Source organism: Fukomys damarensis, unplaced genomic scaffold (genome assembly GCF_012274545.1).
Source record: "Fukomys damarensis isolate Sample0158 unplaced genomic scaffold, DMR_v1.0_HiC HiC_scaffold_24, whole genome shotgun sequence".
Taxonomy (NCBI): Eukaryota; Metazoa; Chordata; class Mammalia; order Rodentia; family Bathyergidae; genus Fukomys; species Fukomys damarensis.
The window spans coordinates 10269136-10283181 of record NW_022900936.1 but is presented as its reverse complement, the minus strand read 5'-3'; the positions used below and the strand labels follow the sequence as shown (position 1 = coordinate 10283181).

The 14046-nt window shown below is 43.2% G+C and overlaps 1 long non-coding RNA gene across 1 annotated transcript in view; it reads left to right on the top strand.

Moving 5' to 3' along the window:
• Positions 1 to 5438: 5438 nt before the first annotated feature.
• The window catches only part of LOC104851457, a 15559-nt gene continuing 6951 nt past the window's right edge, over positions 5439 to 14046 (top strand). Inside the window, exons 1-3 of the long non-coding RNA XR_777228.2 lie at positions 5439 to 5538; positions 12345 to 12527; positions 13746 to 13861. This is a non-coding gene — a long non-coding RNA (uncharacterized LOC104851457). The remainder of the gene's footprint in view (positions 5539 to 12344; positions 12528 to 13745; positions 13862 to 14046) is intronic.

Genomic DNA, 14046 nt, shown 5'->3' with positions numbered 1-14046 from the left:
TGTGTGTGTGTGTGTGTGTGTGTGTGTGTGTGTGTGTTACTGGGGATGGATTAAACCCAGGGCCTTTGTGTTAAGCTACATCCCCGGCACCTTTTAAAATTTTTAGTTTTAAATTTTGAGATGGGTTTTGCTAAGTTGATAAACTGCACAGGCTGGTCTGGAACTGTCACCCTCCCGCCTCAGCTTCCCAGAGTTCTGCGATTACAGGTGTGTACCCTCACGCCCAACCCTCCTCCTACTCTGTATTTCCCTTCTCACTGTTGTCATCACTATCAAAAGGCAGCCCCCTCTATGAGTACAACGATGACAAGAGGAGCTCTGGGAGTATGACGCTTCGACCCTGAACCGAGGCTGCATGTTGCCCAGCTGTTCCCTGGTGGGGCCCAGGTCCCGCCCGCCCTGGCTGAGTTATCACTTACCAGCGCGGGCTCTTCAGGGCAGGGCCCATGCAACATGTTTACAAGATGTGTAGCTATTAGCAACATCTTAAAGCTCCTGCTAATGAGTGCGGAGAGCGGCTGATGAAGCCCTGCTCTAAAGAGGCCCAAATTGCATCAGTGTATGGGCCTTTAATTGATACCAAAAAAATAGCTCACCCCAGGTGAAATTTGAATAGCGCCTTCCCCCAGCAGGTTGGTTGTTTGCTATGCTTCAGCTGCCATGGATCCCAAAGTGGCCCAAATGCCAGGGTTATGAGTTTATGAAGGTCATTGATATGGTTTAGCAGGGCCATTATCTCAGCTGAGTGGTGAAGACAGCTCATGCGCGCCAGTCCCTATAAATCCTTCCCCAGGAGTGACCAGGGCCATGTGGATTTGTACTGTGCTCCAGGCTTAGGCTGGACAAGTTCACTCGCACTGTAGCACACACGCATTTTCCTTTCACATACCCTTCGTTTTCAAGCAAGACCTGAGTTTCTTTCTCTTTTAGAATGAAGTCTTTCCATGCCGATATTTCTAGAGCAGTAGAGGCATTCCACTGAATTGCTTACAAAGTCACCTTTTTACTTTATTAACAGTTTCTCCAGAAAATAATGGTCTTAGCAATTGTTTACTCAATTTTGGTTACCTGAAGCCTTAAAAGTTTCATTTGATTCAAGAAAATTGCTTGGAATGGTGAGGTCACTTAAACCGCTACTGCTGTGGATTTTATTGCCCCTGTTACCTAGCAATGTCTTGCTTTTTGCTCCCTAGCAGGAAGATGATGAGTTCAACCATGGATGTTTTCTGAAGGATAATATAACCTCTGTATGATACTGCATAATCCTAGCAGAGTAAGGGTGGGATTAAAACCCATCTCTCCCAGCTCTCAGGGGGAAAGCCTGGGTTGTTTGTGATGTGTTCTGGCCAGGAGGAAAGTTCAGGGGAGTTTTTTTGTTCAGTCTCTGGATTGTCAAGGAGATTCGAGAACTCCCTGGAAGCTGACCGGACACCATTTAAGGCCCCTTTCGTGCAGGACCTATGACTTGCCAGCAGGAGTGGCCATTTTCACTCAGGCAGAACGGGCAGAGTTGACTGGGGGAGGGGAAAGTCAATGCCCAAGACTTTCCCTTTTTATTTTTATCCCCTTCCATCCATTTAAAAAACAAAATGCTAAAAGACCATTTATTCAGGTTGCCACTTATAGGTGCCCCGCTTCCTTGGGTGCATTTGCTCCTGAGCAGAGATAGAAGGGGGGCATAGGGCTGGACTCCCCCCCAGGGTGGTGATAACCATGTGGTCACTTGTCACAGAGGCCCACTTCCAAGCCAGAAGGGAAGACCCCCAAGGGTGGTCAAGCCCCGTTATTTGGGGGCCACTTTGAAGAGAGATTGAGAGCTGCCATTGGACAACAGGAAGAGGCCAAGGGGACCTGCAGCCTGGGACACCACCGCGCACAGAGCTCACGCTGGCTGTGAGGACTGCTCTTTGCTAATTACCTGTTGGCGAGCATCACGTTCCTTGGAGGAAAGGCCAGCCACATCAACGCAAAATAGCAACCAAACGCCGCTCCTCATACTGCCTAGTGACTTCTCCTGAAATTCAGCCTTGGGCCAGTCTTGCCTTCCAAGGGTTCAGACACGAGGCACCCTCGAGTAGGAAGCTTCAGGTGGAACCAGGTGAAGGTGACCGAGTTGCCCTTAGCCTGGTTCCTTCACAAAGCCTTCGCTTCTTTCCTGACTGTTACAGAAAACACTTCGCAGCAAGATCTTTTATTCAGGTGGAACTTTTCCTGTCTGATCCCTCAGTCTGCCCTCAGTCTGCTCTTGCCTGATTGGAAGGAGGAAAAGTCATCTTCTCAGTGTGCAGCATTTTTCCAGGTGGGCGGAGGGAAAACGTAACCATCCCCCCGCCATGACTGCTGCCCCACGATGGAGATCAGGCAAAGAGGACAGTGAGCTTCCTCCGTCTCGTCATGGTTCCATCCGTTCTCCCTCACGTCTCACATCCTGTCCTTGCTTCTGACAAGTCTGCAATGAAAAGCAACCACTTTCATGAGACTTTGTTTTGCAAAAGCAAATACCCTCAATGCACTGATTTCAAAGGTTTCAAGGGAGCCCTGATGAGGCCGCTTGGGCAATGCCAAGCTAACTACTCCTGAAAGAGGACCATATGCTGCCTTTACAACATCCCTTTGGTGTTTATTTGGTGAAACAATGCGCCATAATCAGCCGCGAGGACAGCAGCTTTGATTGACGGAGGGGGGGCTCACGTGGTAGAACTCCGATTTCAATATCGCCACGCTAATCCCATTATTCGCTTGAGTTGGCTTGTTTTGGGCTACCTTAAAGAAGTTATTTCTTTACTGGTCAAATTGCCGTGAGGGCTGGAAGATTTAATGTATCATAAAACTCATTAAATAACTAGCCTGGAAACCCACACTGCTGGGTGGTGTGCTGGCTCATGGGGGATCCTGGTTGAGGATGCCAGCGTTCATTCAGTCGCCATCCAGCCAGAGCCTCAAGGGACAAAGCCAGAGTGTAGAGCGAAGTGTGTTGGAAGCCAGCATCCTTAAAATTTAATGGGTGCACGAATCATCGGAGGCCTCATTAAAATGCAGATTCTGGTTCAGCAGGGGTGGGCGGGGCCTGAGACTAACAAGGTAATGCTGAGGTCGCTGGTCCCAGCGTCGCGTGTGGGACAGCCAGGTGCTAGAGGACCCCGAGAGCCCCCAATAACAGCAGCTAACATTTATGAACCTTAGGACTCTGTGTTATTAGCACTGTACATGTGTCATATATGTGTTCATCTGTTTCATGTTAACTTCCAACCTCACGGAGGAGGTATTGTGACTCTTCACCTCCATCTTATAGATGAAGATAGCTAACATTCGCCAAAACTAAATAAATAACAACCAAGGTCAGACAGCTTCTCAGTAGTAGATGGCTGGGCAGAGGAGCACACACCTGTAATCCCAGCACTATAATGACCGAGGCAGGAGGATCACAACCTTGAGACCAGCCTGGGTTACACAGCCGGTTTAAGGCTGGCTTGGACTACATAATGAGATCTTGCCCTAAAAAAAAAAATAGTAGCCAAAATAAAATTCAAAGTGATGTCCTCTGACTATTTAGCTATTTGTTTTGTTGTTGTTTTCAGCTCTTCCGCTATGCTCCTTTTTGCATGGGCTAATGCCTTGGCCCATCTTAAAGAGGGATGGCTCGTGTTAGATCCACCGTGGGTTTATACCAGACGGAAGTGTGCAGTCCCTCTCAGGGGCTTTAGTCTTCTCTCTTGGTGTCATTTGTCTAAAAGATAACTTGTGGCAAACTGGGTTTGAAAGGAGTTTGAAGGAGTCGGTAGAAAAAGCAAAATGTAGCCTCAGCAACGAGTTGCCTCAGGCTAACCGAAGCCCAGCATAGTGGTGTCTTAGCCCTTTTGGCCCTTCGTGTTGAATAGTTCTTGGAATAAAACTGTCCTGGCTGTCTTCCCAAAAAAGGGAATGGCACAGGGGAAAACAAGTACCTTCTAGAGGTTTCTGGGGCACCTTTGGATGTCCTGTTTCCAAGGTGAATGAAGACAAGGGCATCTTGCTTCCTGGGAAGGCGCATTTCTCCTACAACCTGTTTGAATTGGCCTTTCTGCTCCCAGCTCATTCCACTCTTAGGCTATAGTTTAGGCATCCTTCTCTCAAACTGACACATTTTTTTGTGAAAGGTGTATTTTTTGAGAGACATGTTTTGATGTAATATTTCAAAGTGATTTAGAAAAGCAACCACGTTGTTTTGCTTTTGCTTATCTGATTTCACAAGTAACAAAACAACAAGAACCATCACATCAACATCTACCTGGAAAAGAGTAGACAGTGTAATTCATTTCTGAGTAAAGCTGTCATAGATCCATAAACGTACCAAAAAGGCAAAAAGTGTCTCGGGATGTCAACTCAGGAAACTCATTCGGTGTTGACTCCTCCAAATATCTCATTCTATACAACGAGATGAGAATGATGTAGTATTAAAATGATAACCCTGGTTTAACACCATTAATGTTACAGTGTTAAATTATTTCCTCTAAAATGTGTTGAAGAGAAAGAGGGTATGAGGCTGGAGATCAGGAGGCTTAACCTGTAATTCCATGTGAATTGAACCAGTCTGTTTATGCTGTAAGAAGAGGGAGGAAACCTAACACGGGATACGCCAAGTCCTTCCTGCAGTGCTTAGACCGCAGTGAGGTTATTTTTTAAGCTACAACCATTAGCCTTTGCTTTTCTCTGGACCTTTTAGATGCCTCATAAAGCTCCACTAGTTTTCTGTTTGGGCCAGCTGAGACTTCTGAGAAATGACCTATGACTACATACAGTTGTCCCTTGCTACCTGCAGGGATTGGTTCCGGGATGCCTTGTGGGTCCCAAAACCCACAGATGCCCAGGTCTCTTTCATGAAATGAGGTGGGGTCTGCATATCATCTATGCACATCCTCCTGCAAGTTGCAATCTTCACTAGATTACTTGTAATACCTAATACAGTACAAATGGTTGTCCTGTTGTATTGTGTAAGGCATAATGATAAGAAAATATCTGTATGTATTGAGTATAAGAAACATGTCTATTGATATTTGATCGCTGGACCAGGACTATGCTATATATAAATTCATTATTCATCATAACAGTAAGAGATTCTGTCCTCCCCATTTTACAGATGTGGGGAGCTTTTAGAGAGGCTGAGACCTGCCCAAGGTCGCTGGGAGGCTGAGGCTTTAGCGCCACAGACCATGTATGTAAGACAATGGCTCTTCAGTCCACAGCAACCTGCAGGCCACGCCTGTCCTTCCTGTTACAGATGTGGTTTATTCTTCAGCCTCAGCTCCTCTTTGGCGCAGGAAGGCTTTGTGTTTTAACCAACAGCTTGCTGTGAAATAATGCTTTCCATTAGTAGCTCGTTTCTCGCCGGAATAGACAATAAGCAGCACTCAGTAATATGCATTTCTCTCAGTCTGAATTGCTCCAGATTCAGACTTCACTCACTGCTGTGCTCTGTCGTCTGAGGGGATTGTAAGGAGAAGCCTGGCCCAGACAGGTGACTGATTGCTGAAAGCTGTGCGTCTCTCATGGCTTTCCATGGTAAGGGAGCCCCCTTGCATTATACAACCCTTGCTCTAAATATATTTCCCTAACAATATTTCATGAAACAGATGCATTTCATAGCCTACAGTTGTCATGAGTCACGATCTCTGTCTTTAAAAAAGATTGGGATGAGACAGGGGGGAAAACAAACCTTCAATGTAAAAGAAATGGATATTACAAGAAAATGTCTGCAAGGTTCTGGGAGTAGAGGAGAAAGATGGGAAGGAGAGAGAGCAGGTCTGTTCTCTGTGAGGTCACAGTTGTTTATTTGCTGCCGAGTGGTTTGTGACTCCCTCGCACTCTTGTCCCCAGATTTAAATGACTGACGGGGGCACAAGGGTTCACAGGTGCAGTTCATTCCATAGGCCTGGACGGCTTTGTCAAAACCAATTCACTACATATGGGGCAAAGGCTGCGCCACTTTTTCTCTGCAGCAGTTTAACACTCTTGCTTTATTCAGATTTCCAAACGCTAACTGTCATTGACTTGGTACACTTAGGAATTAAGATTGTACCTATTGTTCGATGGTGCTTATTGAAATACTGCAGAATACAGTGCAAGATGTCGATGTGGGTAAGGGAGAATGAAGGCTTGCTTGAATTAATTTGTAGCTTGCAAAGTTCTCCCAAAACCTGATTTTTAAAATAAATAAATTTATTTATTTATTTATTTATTTATTTATTTATTTATTTATTGATACCAGGGATTGAACACAGGACCTTGTGCTTGCAAGGCAGGTGCAGTGCCACTGAGCTAAACCCCCAGCCCCAAAACCTAATTTTTTAAAAATGGTCTTTGCAGTATGTGGCAAGATGTGATAAAGCAAGCTATAAAAGAGTAACTACCAGTAACACAGGGAGTTTGGCCATACTGCTGCTGTATCTGATAAGAAAGGAAGGCGTTCTTAATTCAAAAACTTTAGACCAAGCTTGAAGTAGAAAAAAGTCTTAGTCTGTTATATTTGTTTCTCTATAAAGTCATAAAATATATATTACTCAAGATCTATCAAACCCAATCCAGGTCAGAATTTATCACCACACTGAGAATGTTCACCTCATTTCTCAAAAAGCATTCTCCAGCAACAATTTTGTTTTAGTTCGATCTATTCATGAAACAAACAGACCTAAAAACATAAAATGAGTTCTATCTAATTTACACATAATTGCCTATGCAAAAGTTTTAGAAATCTAAAGAGCCCTTTTTAAACGGCCAAAGCAGTTAAAAGGAAAGGAGGGATTGTAACCGGTTTTAAGCAACAGGTACTAAAAGGAATAGAAATGAAAGTTTTTGATCTCCCTCCCTCTCTGCTCTTGGTGTTCTAAAATCACACATCTTCAATTAATTCCATTAGATTTTTTCAGCCGCTTTCCAAGAAGCAGGGTGTCGGCGCAGAACAAAATGTTTCCTGCCAAACAATGGTCCTGCTTAATCTGACGCCTTGAAAGCAAAAACCCAACAATATTCCATGAGACCATTATACACTATTTTATCCTTTTCTTCTCTTTCTTTTTTTTCATGTTTCACTTGTGGGAGCAGAGAGGGGAGGGGAAAAGGCTAAAACAAACTAATTTTTGGTCATTTTATTCCTTTTGCAAACAGTTTGAAGACTAACCAATTTGTACTTACAAATCTGGGGCATTAGCAGACGGGGACCCTAAATCCGCCTGCACACAAGTAGTAACTGTTTGTATGCCAAGCTGTTTGTAAGCCTGATTTGACAGGAGAGGGCTATTCATTCTTTTGTCAACTGTCAGTCTAAAAACGTTAACCTGCCTGAATCCCGGGGTATGGGAGCGCTAAATCTTCCGTCCTACCACTGTATAATGAACAGACTGTTTCATTAGTGGGACAATTCACTCGACAAATCCAGCCCAAACAACTTATTTCACAATTTGTGAGCAGAATTAAATTTCGGGGGAGTCGTGCAAGGGGGGTGGGAGGGGAGGAGGGGGAGTAGGTGAGCTGCACACAATATACCCAAGGATCAGTGCTCCGGGATAAGTGTTCCAGGCAATTTCGCCGGCAGTTGCGGGCTGCGACTTGCAGGCCACCGCATGCAGATCAGCGGATTAGGGGGGAGGCGCGGCATTAGGTCAAGTGTCTCGAGGGGAGCTGATAAACACCCCAAACCTGACAACAGATTTTCCTTTCTCCCTGCACCACTTGTTAAGTGTCAGAGCAAATCTTTTGAATGGCAGTTGAGTTTACTTAGAGGCCCTTTCTTCGGGAAGACACTCTAGCCATTTTCTGAAGCCCATTCCAGGCTGCCTCGGGAATAAATTTGCCCCGCATCTCGCACACATACACACACAAAAAAAGTCTTTTTCCTCCACATCTTGACTATAAGCCTTTGTCTCAAGGTGTGTGAACCAGCACAAAAATCCACATCGAGAGCCCCTGAGGTTTCAGAGCCTCTGGATTTAGCTTTAGTACAAATTAAACACTTTGAAGGTTATACAATCAATGACTTTTTTTTTTGTTTCGGGGGGGTTACAGAATACTCTCATTTTAAACATTACCAATGTATGGCTTCTGTTAAATGGGAAAATTTTAAGCAGCAAATGGCCACAGAATAACTTGCTGTCTGAACAATAGCCTATATAGCCATTGCTATTAACTCTAAGCAAGTAAATAGCCAGCATGCTATATTTCTTCTGATTTAAGAATTCCAACCAGGAGAAGCCATGCTTATTGTTTTAGTTGTATCTCTGTGTTAACTCAAAGTGCATGATAGAAAAAAAATCTGCGTTGTAACATCAAACATTCTCTAACTAGGTTCGACTGAGGACACTTGCTTTTCATTTTGAGAGGTCCTAAAATGCTTACATAGCCTCAAATGTTTCAGGATTTTTGTTGCTGCTTCATTTTGTGTTATGGTTTTTGCTTTTGACTTCTTCTGGCAGCTTAATATTTAATTTTTAGTAGGGCTCACAAATCTAATGAGAAGTTTTTGAAAGACCACTACTAAATTTATCCAAGGGGATAAAAGACTTTGGAGAATTAGGATGTCACTTTCACTGTCACTTAAATTGAAACTTTTTTTTGAACACATTGTCTGTTTAGTATTTTGGCTATCTGTGTATGATACCTTTAAAAAATTTAGAAATAGAAAATATGTCATTGAGGTTCTGAGCGATGCTTCATTATCACGTGAAACATTTTGATTTCTGCTATTCTTTTCACCTGCTCTATAAAGAATATTTAATCAGGAAAGCTAGTGATTAGGCCCCAAATGGGTCTCATTTCTTCCTCCACCCCTGGACATTTTTTGTGGCATTAATACTATTATACTTCCTAGAAGAGGGTTACTCACATCTTTGGTTTAATGAGGACTTCAAAGCTAAATATCATCCTTACAGGGGTAGTCTACTACTGCTAGATTCCTGTGATAGTGAGAGACGAATCCTTTTGATGCCCTTTTTATTTGTTTAAAGGAAAACAACATTTACAGTGTCACAGAGTGCTGAATGTAGCCACTAATCAAGACCGTTTGCAGCCTGCCCACCTGTGGATCCCCATAGTTTAGAATGTTCTGTGGACAGTGGCTCCCCCGCCTCCAAGCGCCAGAGTTTCTTGAGCAAGTGTGCTTGGTGTTTACTTTCCCCAAACAGGCAGCAAGCTAACCAACAAAACCAAAACCAAAAAAAACAAAAACCCGCTTAGCCAGACTGTTGCAATGGCCCCTTCACGCGTCTGTGATGCCAGGAATCCTGTGGATGAGAACCGGGAAGCTGGATCCCCAGCAGCCTCACAGAGCACTCTGCCTAATCGCCTGGAAATTCTGCTTCGTCACAGCCCTTTCACTTGCCATAAAACTGCTTTGGCTCCCTCTTTGCTTCCACATCATTTAAGCTTTTCTCTCACCCTTCAGCCTATCTTGGTTGCTTGTTATCCTGGGGTTTCCCAGGACTCCTTGAAGGCACCATGGGCTGTGCCTTCTAGGGCCAGTTGGTGCAGTGCACCTCCTCTTGTAGACGTCTGAGCCACGCGGGACAGAACAAGCAAAGAAGTGAAGGCTGGCTCCCCACTGTCTATGCCCTGGAGATTCCCCCTTCTAGCTATCTCCCTGTGATTTGTACATCTTGTCAAATACAAGTGGTGTCATTCAGCTCTTATCACTAAACAGCTTGTTTTGTCCAACAGTATCTGTGAAGAACCTTCCCAATGTCATTGGAAGGCAGCAACAGAGACCCTCACACAAATATTTTTTACTTATCTAATTAATCCTTTGTAATGGACTACTGGGGGCGTTCACCTTTTTCATATTAGAGTGCATGTTGCAATGAGTAGCTGTGTGTATTCAGCTTAGGGTCTTACTCTGGTTCACTCTTCTCAGGTAAAGACTTTAAAAAGGCACAACTGGCTCAAAAGATATTTGTGTCCTCTGGAAATTTATCCTAGAGAGCCAGACCTGCCAGCTACCTTTGAGGGTCAGAAACACAGGGAGCCAGGAGGTACACTGATTAGTTTGAATTCGGTTACAGCCAGCAGCTCTCTACCTCGGCGCTCATCAGAGCTCTTTCCAGTGTGGCTGAGCTGTCCTTGCCTCTTTGTTTCTTTTTTAACCGAAGAAGCCTATGACATTTTAGGGACCAATTTCCTGATGCTTGCAAAGGTTTTGTGCATTATTCAAATACATTGGTAATGTCCGAGGCAATTTTAACCTGTGTGCTATGGTTATACTGGCCTGTAGATCATCTCTTGAAGGTTTTCCTGGGCACTGTCACCTCCCTTTGTCATTTTTGGTGAAAGGACCAAATCCAGGTGCATGCCTCTCAACTGTTGTCAAAGCAGAAGTTCAGTCTGTGTTATTTTTAGTGAACGTTTTTTGAAATTGTAACGTAAACATGGCCAAATTCCATACAGAGTAAAAATTAGAAAAAAGAAGATATATCTTACTGACATTTAGAAATGGGAAGAAAGGAGCTAAAGGTGTAGGGAATGTGAGATGGATAGGGGAAGGGTAATAAGGGAAAAGAAACAAATGTGAGGTAATGAAAAGATGGAAATAAAGTGTTTGTAGATGGGGAGGGGAGGAGGGGGTCAAGGGAGGGCAGGGACAAGGGGGAAAAAATGAGAACCAAGACTTGTCATGTAGAGGTACAAGATCCCAACAATGAATGTAACTGTACTGTATCCCTAAAATGTACCAATAAACTCAATTAAAGCTGAAAAAAAAAAGAAAAAAGAAGATATCATCAGCACTTTGAGCTATGACACCATCTTAACAACCATCAGTTACAGACCACACAGTTTTGCCCCAATCCAATAAGCCATCCATGCCCTTGTGGCTGGAGCATGGTGTTTCTACTTAAACCAGAGAAATGTAGGATTTATGAACCTCCAGAGAAACATGAGGATTCAAATATTTTCAGAACATTGGTTTCTCAAAATGCACAATGCCTTTTATTTATACAGTAGAAATTTGGGGCTTTTTTAAAAAAGAACTATTTCTACTGGTGTGATGAATATGAAATTTGGTAGAAAGAAGAAGAAGGAGGAGGAGGAGGAGGAGGAGGAGGAGGGGGAGGAGGAGGAGGAAGCAGAAGAAGAAGAAGAAGAAGAAGAAGAAGAAGAAGAAGAAGAAGAAGAAGAAGGCCAAAAGAGAACTCATGATTTCATCTTCATGATTTCATTTGTGAGAGAAATAAAACCTCACCAAAAAAAAAGTATTTCAACAAAACATGCAGACACAATGGCCACATCTCCTGAAATATAGGCCAAGACTATTTGAAGTAAGACAAAAGATGACTAAATTGTTTTTCCAGGCTTTACATACGGTATAACAAAGCACCAGGTACCGCCCTGTATGAAGAATGAGGCAACTGCAGCTGGCTTTGGCTCCTTTTACGATGCACCTCCAGATGTCAGCGATAATTTTCCGTACTGGTACAGGAGGTGGAGGACAGAGGCCAGAGCCAGCGCTATGATGTCTAGGCTGCTTGGTCTTCTACAAAGGACACGATCTCCTTCTGCAGCTCCCCAGCTCCAGCGACCCACTGTAGTTTGACTTCCACCCTTGGGTTCCCTTCGGAGCTTCACATCTTTGATGTGTGCATGCTGACTCTTTCATTTGTGTATTTTGACATTCTTCATTCCCAACAGCTGTGGGCTAAACACTTGCAGGCAGTGAGTGGTTTCACTCTCCAAGATGCTAGGATGCTTGCCAAGAGTTTAACGTTTTCTCATTCTGTATGTAAAACCTTGAAAAATGGTTTTAGTTCTCTTTTGTCTGATGTCGGAGAGTCTTCCTCATTTCAGATGTGGCCACTGAATTTGAGGTTATGTTGAAATGTTGTTCTTGAAGTTTAATTTCTCTCTCTCTCTTTAAAACTTGAGCATCTAGGGCTCTCATTTTTCTTGGTAATCAATAGGATCGACTAGTACAATTCCTACACTCATCAAATTATGTCAGTAGAGAGTGTAGGCTACACTGTTCCTTTTAACTAAGTGGTACGCAGGAATTGCTAAAGCAGCGACCTTGAATGAAAAATGGCGACAAGAATTTAAATTATACCGAGTTCCTAGAACACATGCCCCATGAGAGTGGTAACATTTGTCTGTTGTTCACTGCTGTTTTCTCCCATGACCCTGTATTTAGTGAGTACTCAGAACACATTTGTAGAAAGAATCAATGAAGAGATCCCAATAGGAAAACTGATAAACTTGATTAGTTCAATGTAGAAAGGATGTAAATCCCTTTGCTTGCTTTCTCATTGCTTAAGTAGGTGAAAGCTTGGTGACTTTGTCCAGTGTCTTTAAAAACTCATCTGAACGACAGTTTCTTTATTCATGAAATACAGCCTTGGTAACCTCTACCGTCCACAAAGCCCCGCCTCATGGGATGTGACAAGGAATCACCTGTCCTGTGTACCTGCTGCTGGGCAGGACCACAGTGGAAAGGACAGCCCAGGTGGATACTTCTCAGCACTATCCGGCTCCTGGCAGTACTGAAAGATGTGTGATCTGGGCAACACTACTGAATGGTAATATTAATTTAGATGCACAATTTCTTCCTCCCTTCATCCCTCCTTCCCTTTCTTTATTTCTTTCTCTTCATTTCTTTTGTCAGTCTCATTGCCTCATCTTGGATCCTACAATTCATTCATGGGTCCTCTGAACAAAATACTCTTGAGGAGAAACAAAGAAGAAATAAGGCATTTACTGGGTTTTCCATATTTACAGTAAATACTTTGTGCTTTCTGATCTGGGGGAACTTGACTATAGTAGCTTAATGGTGTAAGTATAATTTTGTTAGTTATCACTTTCGTTATAATTACTAGTGTGACACTCTGTAAAAGTGAATTTTAAGATAATTTATTGAGTATACTCCCATATTCTAAGTAGCTTAACATGTTCCAGGATTAATTTTATTTTGTTTATTCTTAACTCAAAGTGCTAGAAATTCTATTGCTTTCCCATATTTTTCTATATTTGAGTGATTCTTATTGTTAATGGTTTCCTGGTGGCTTGGCTATTTCGAAGTCACATTTTTTCCTCACTAGTTCTTTCTTAATTTGCTTAAAGGAAAATGAGCAGTTCTTGACCCCAGGATGCAGTTTCTTTGTAGCCACTTAATCCTAGGTGAAACATATTAATTCGTCAAATTAATTTTCTAAAAGTTCTATACCTCGCTGCAGGGTGTTGGTCGGATTGGAATCCCTGCTCCTGTATGTGCGGGAGATCACAAAGACCCAGCCACACCACAGAAATGGACACGGTTTTGAGACTGTGGGAAGGGAAAGGCCTTTGGCTTTCCATCAAACAATGCTGAAAATATCTTGTTGGCCTGGCCCAGCACATGTGTTTTAGTTCAAAATGTAAAGATGATTTGACTGTTAAAGGCTGGTTTTATTTAATAATCTATTGTGTTTTAGGGAGATTAAAAAAGAATAAAGACATAGGAAGAAATGTAGGGCAAAAGAAAGAGAGAAATTGCCAGCAAAGAAACAAGCCAGTCTTGTGCAGTGGTGACTGCCCCTTGCTTGTCTTGTCTTAGCAGAAAAGATCATGAATGAAAAACACTCAAATGCAGGGCCCCTTGAGGGTCTCCCTCCTCTTCTGTCTTCTTCCTTTTCTTTTTTATTCTCCCAATTTTGCCTCCCTTCCTTCCAACTTGTTTCCCTCTCAACTGCCATTTTCCTTCCCTTCTGCGACGATTTCTCCATTCTGACTCATGGTGCATCTCCCCCTCTGGGTCACAGACATGATAACACACAGAGAGTGGTTCTTCTCCTTACGAGGACAGAGACAGAGCAAGTAATTACACAGACGAATGGACGACACTTCCTGATAAATGCTGCAGCAGAGGTGACGATGGGTGAGTCTAATGGGGGGAACAATTTAGACTGATGGCCAACACAGACTTCTGTAAAGAAATACAGTATTTAAGTAGATACTTGCAGCACCAGGAGAAGTTATCCAGGAGTAGGGTGTGTCTGCGTGTGTGTGTGTTTGTGTGTGTGTGTGTGTGTGTGTGTGTGTGTGTGTGTGTGTGTGTGTGTG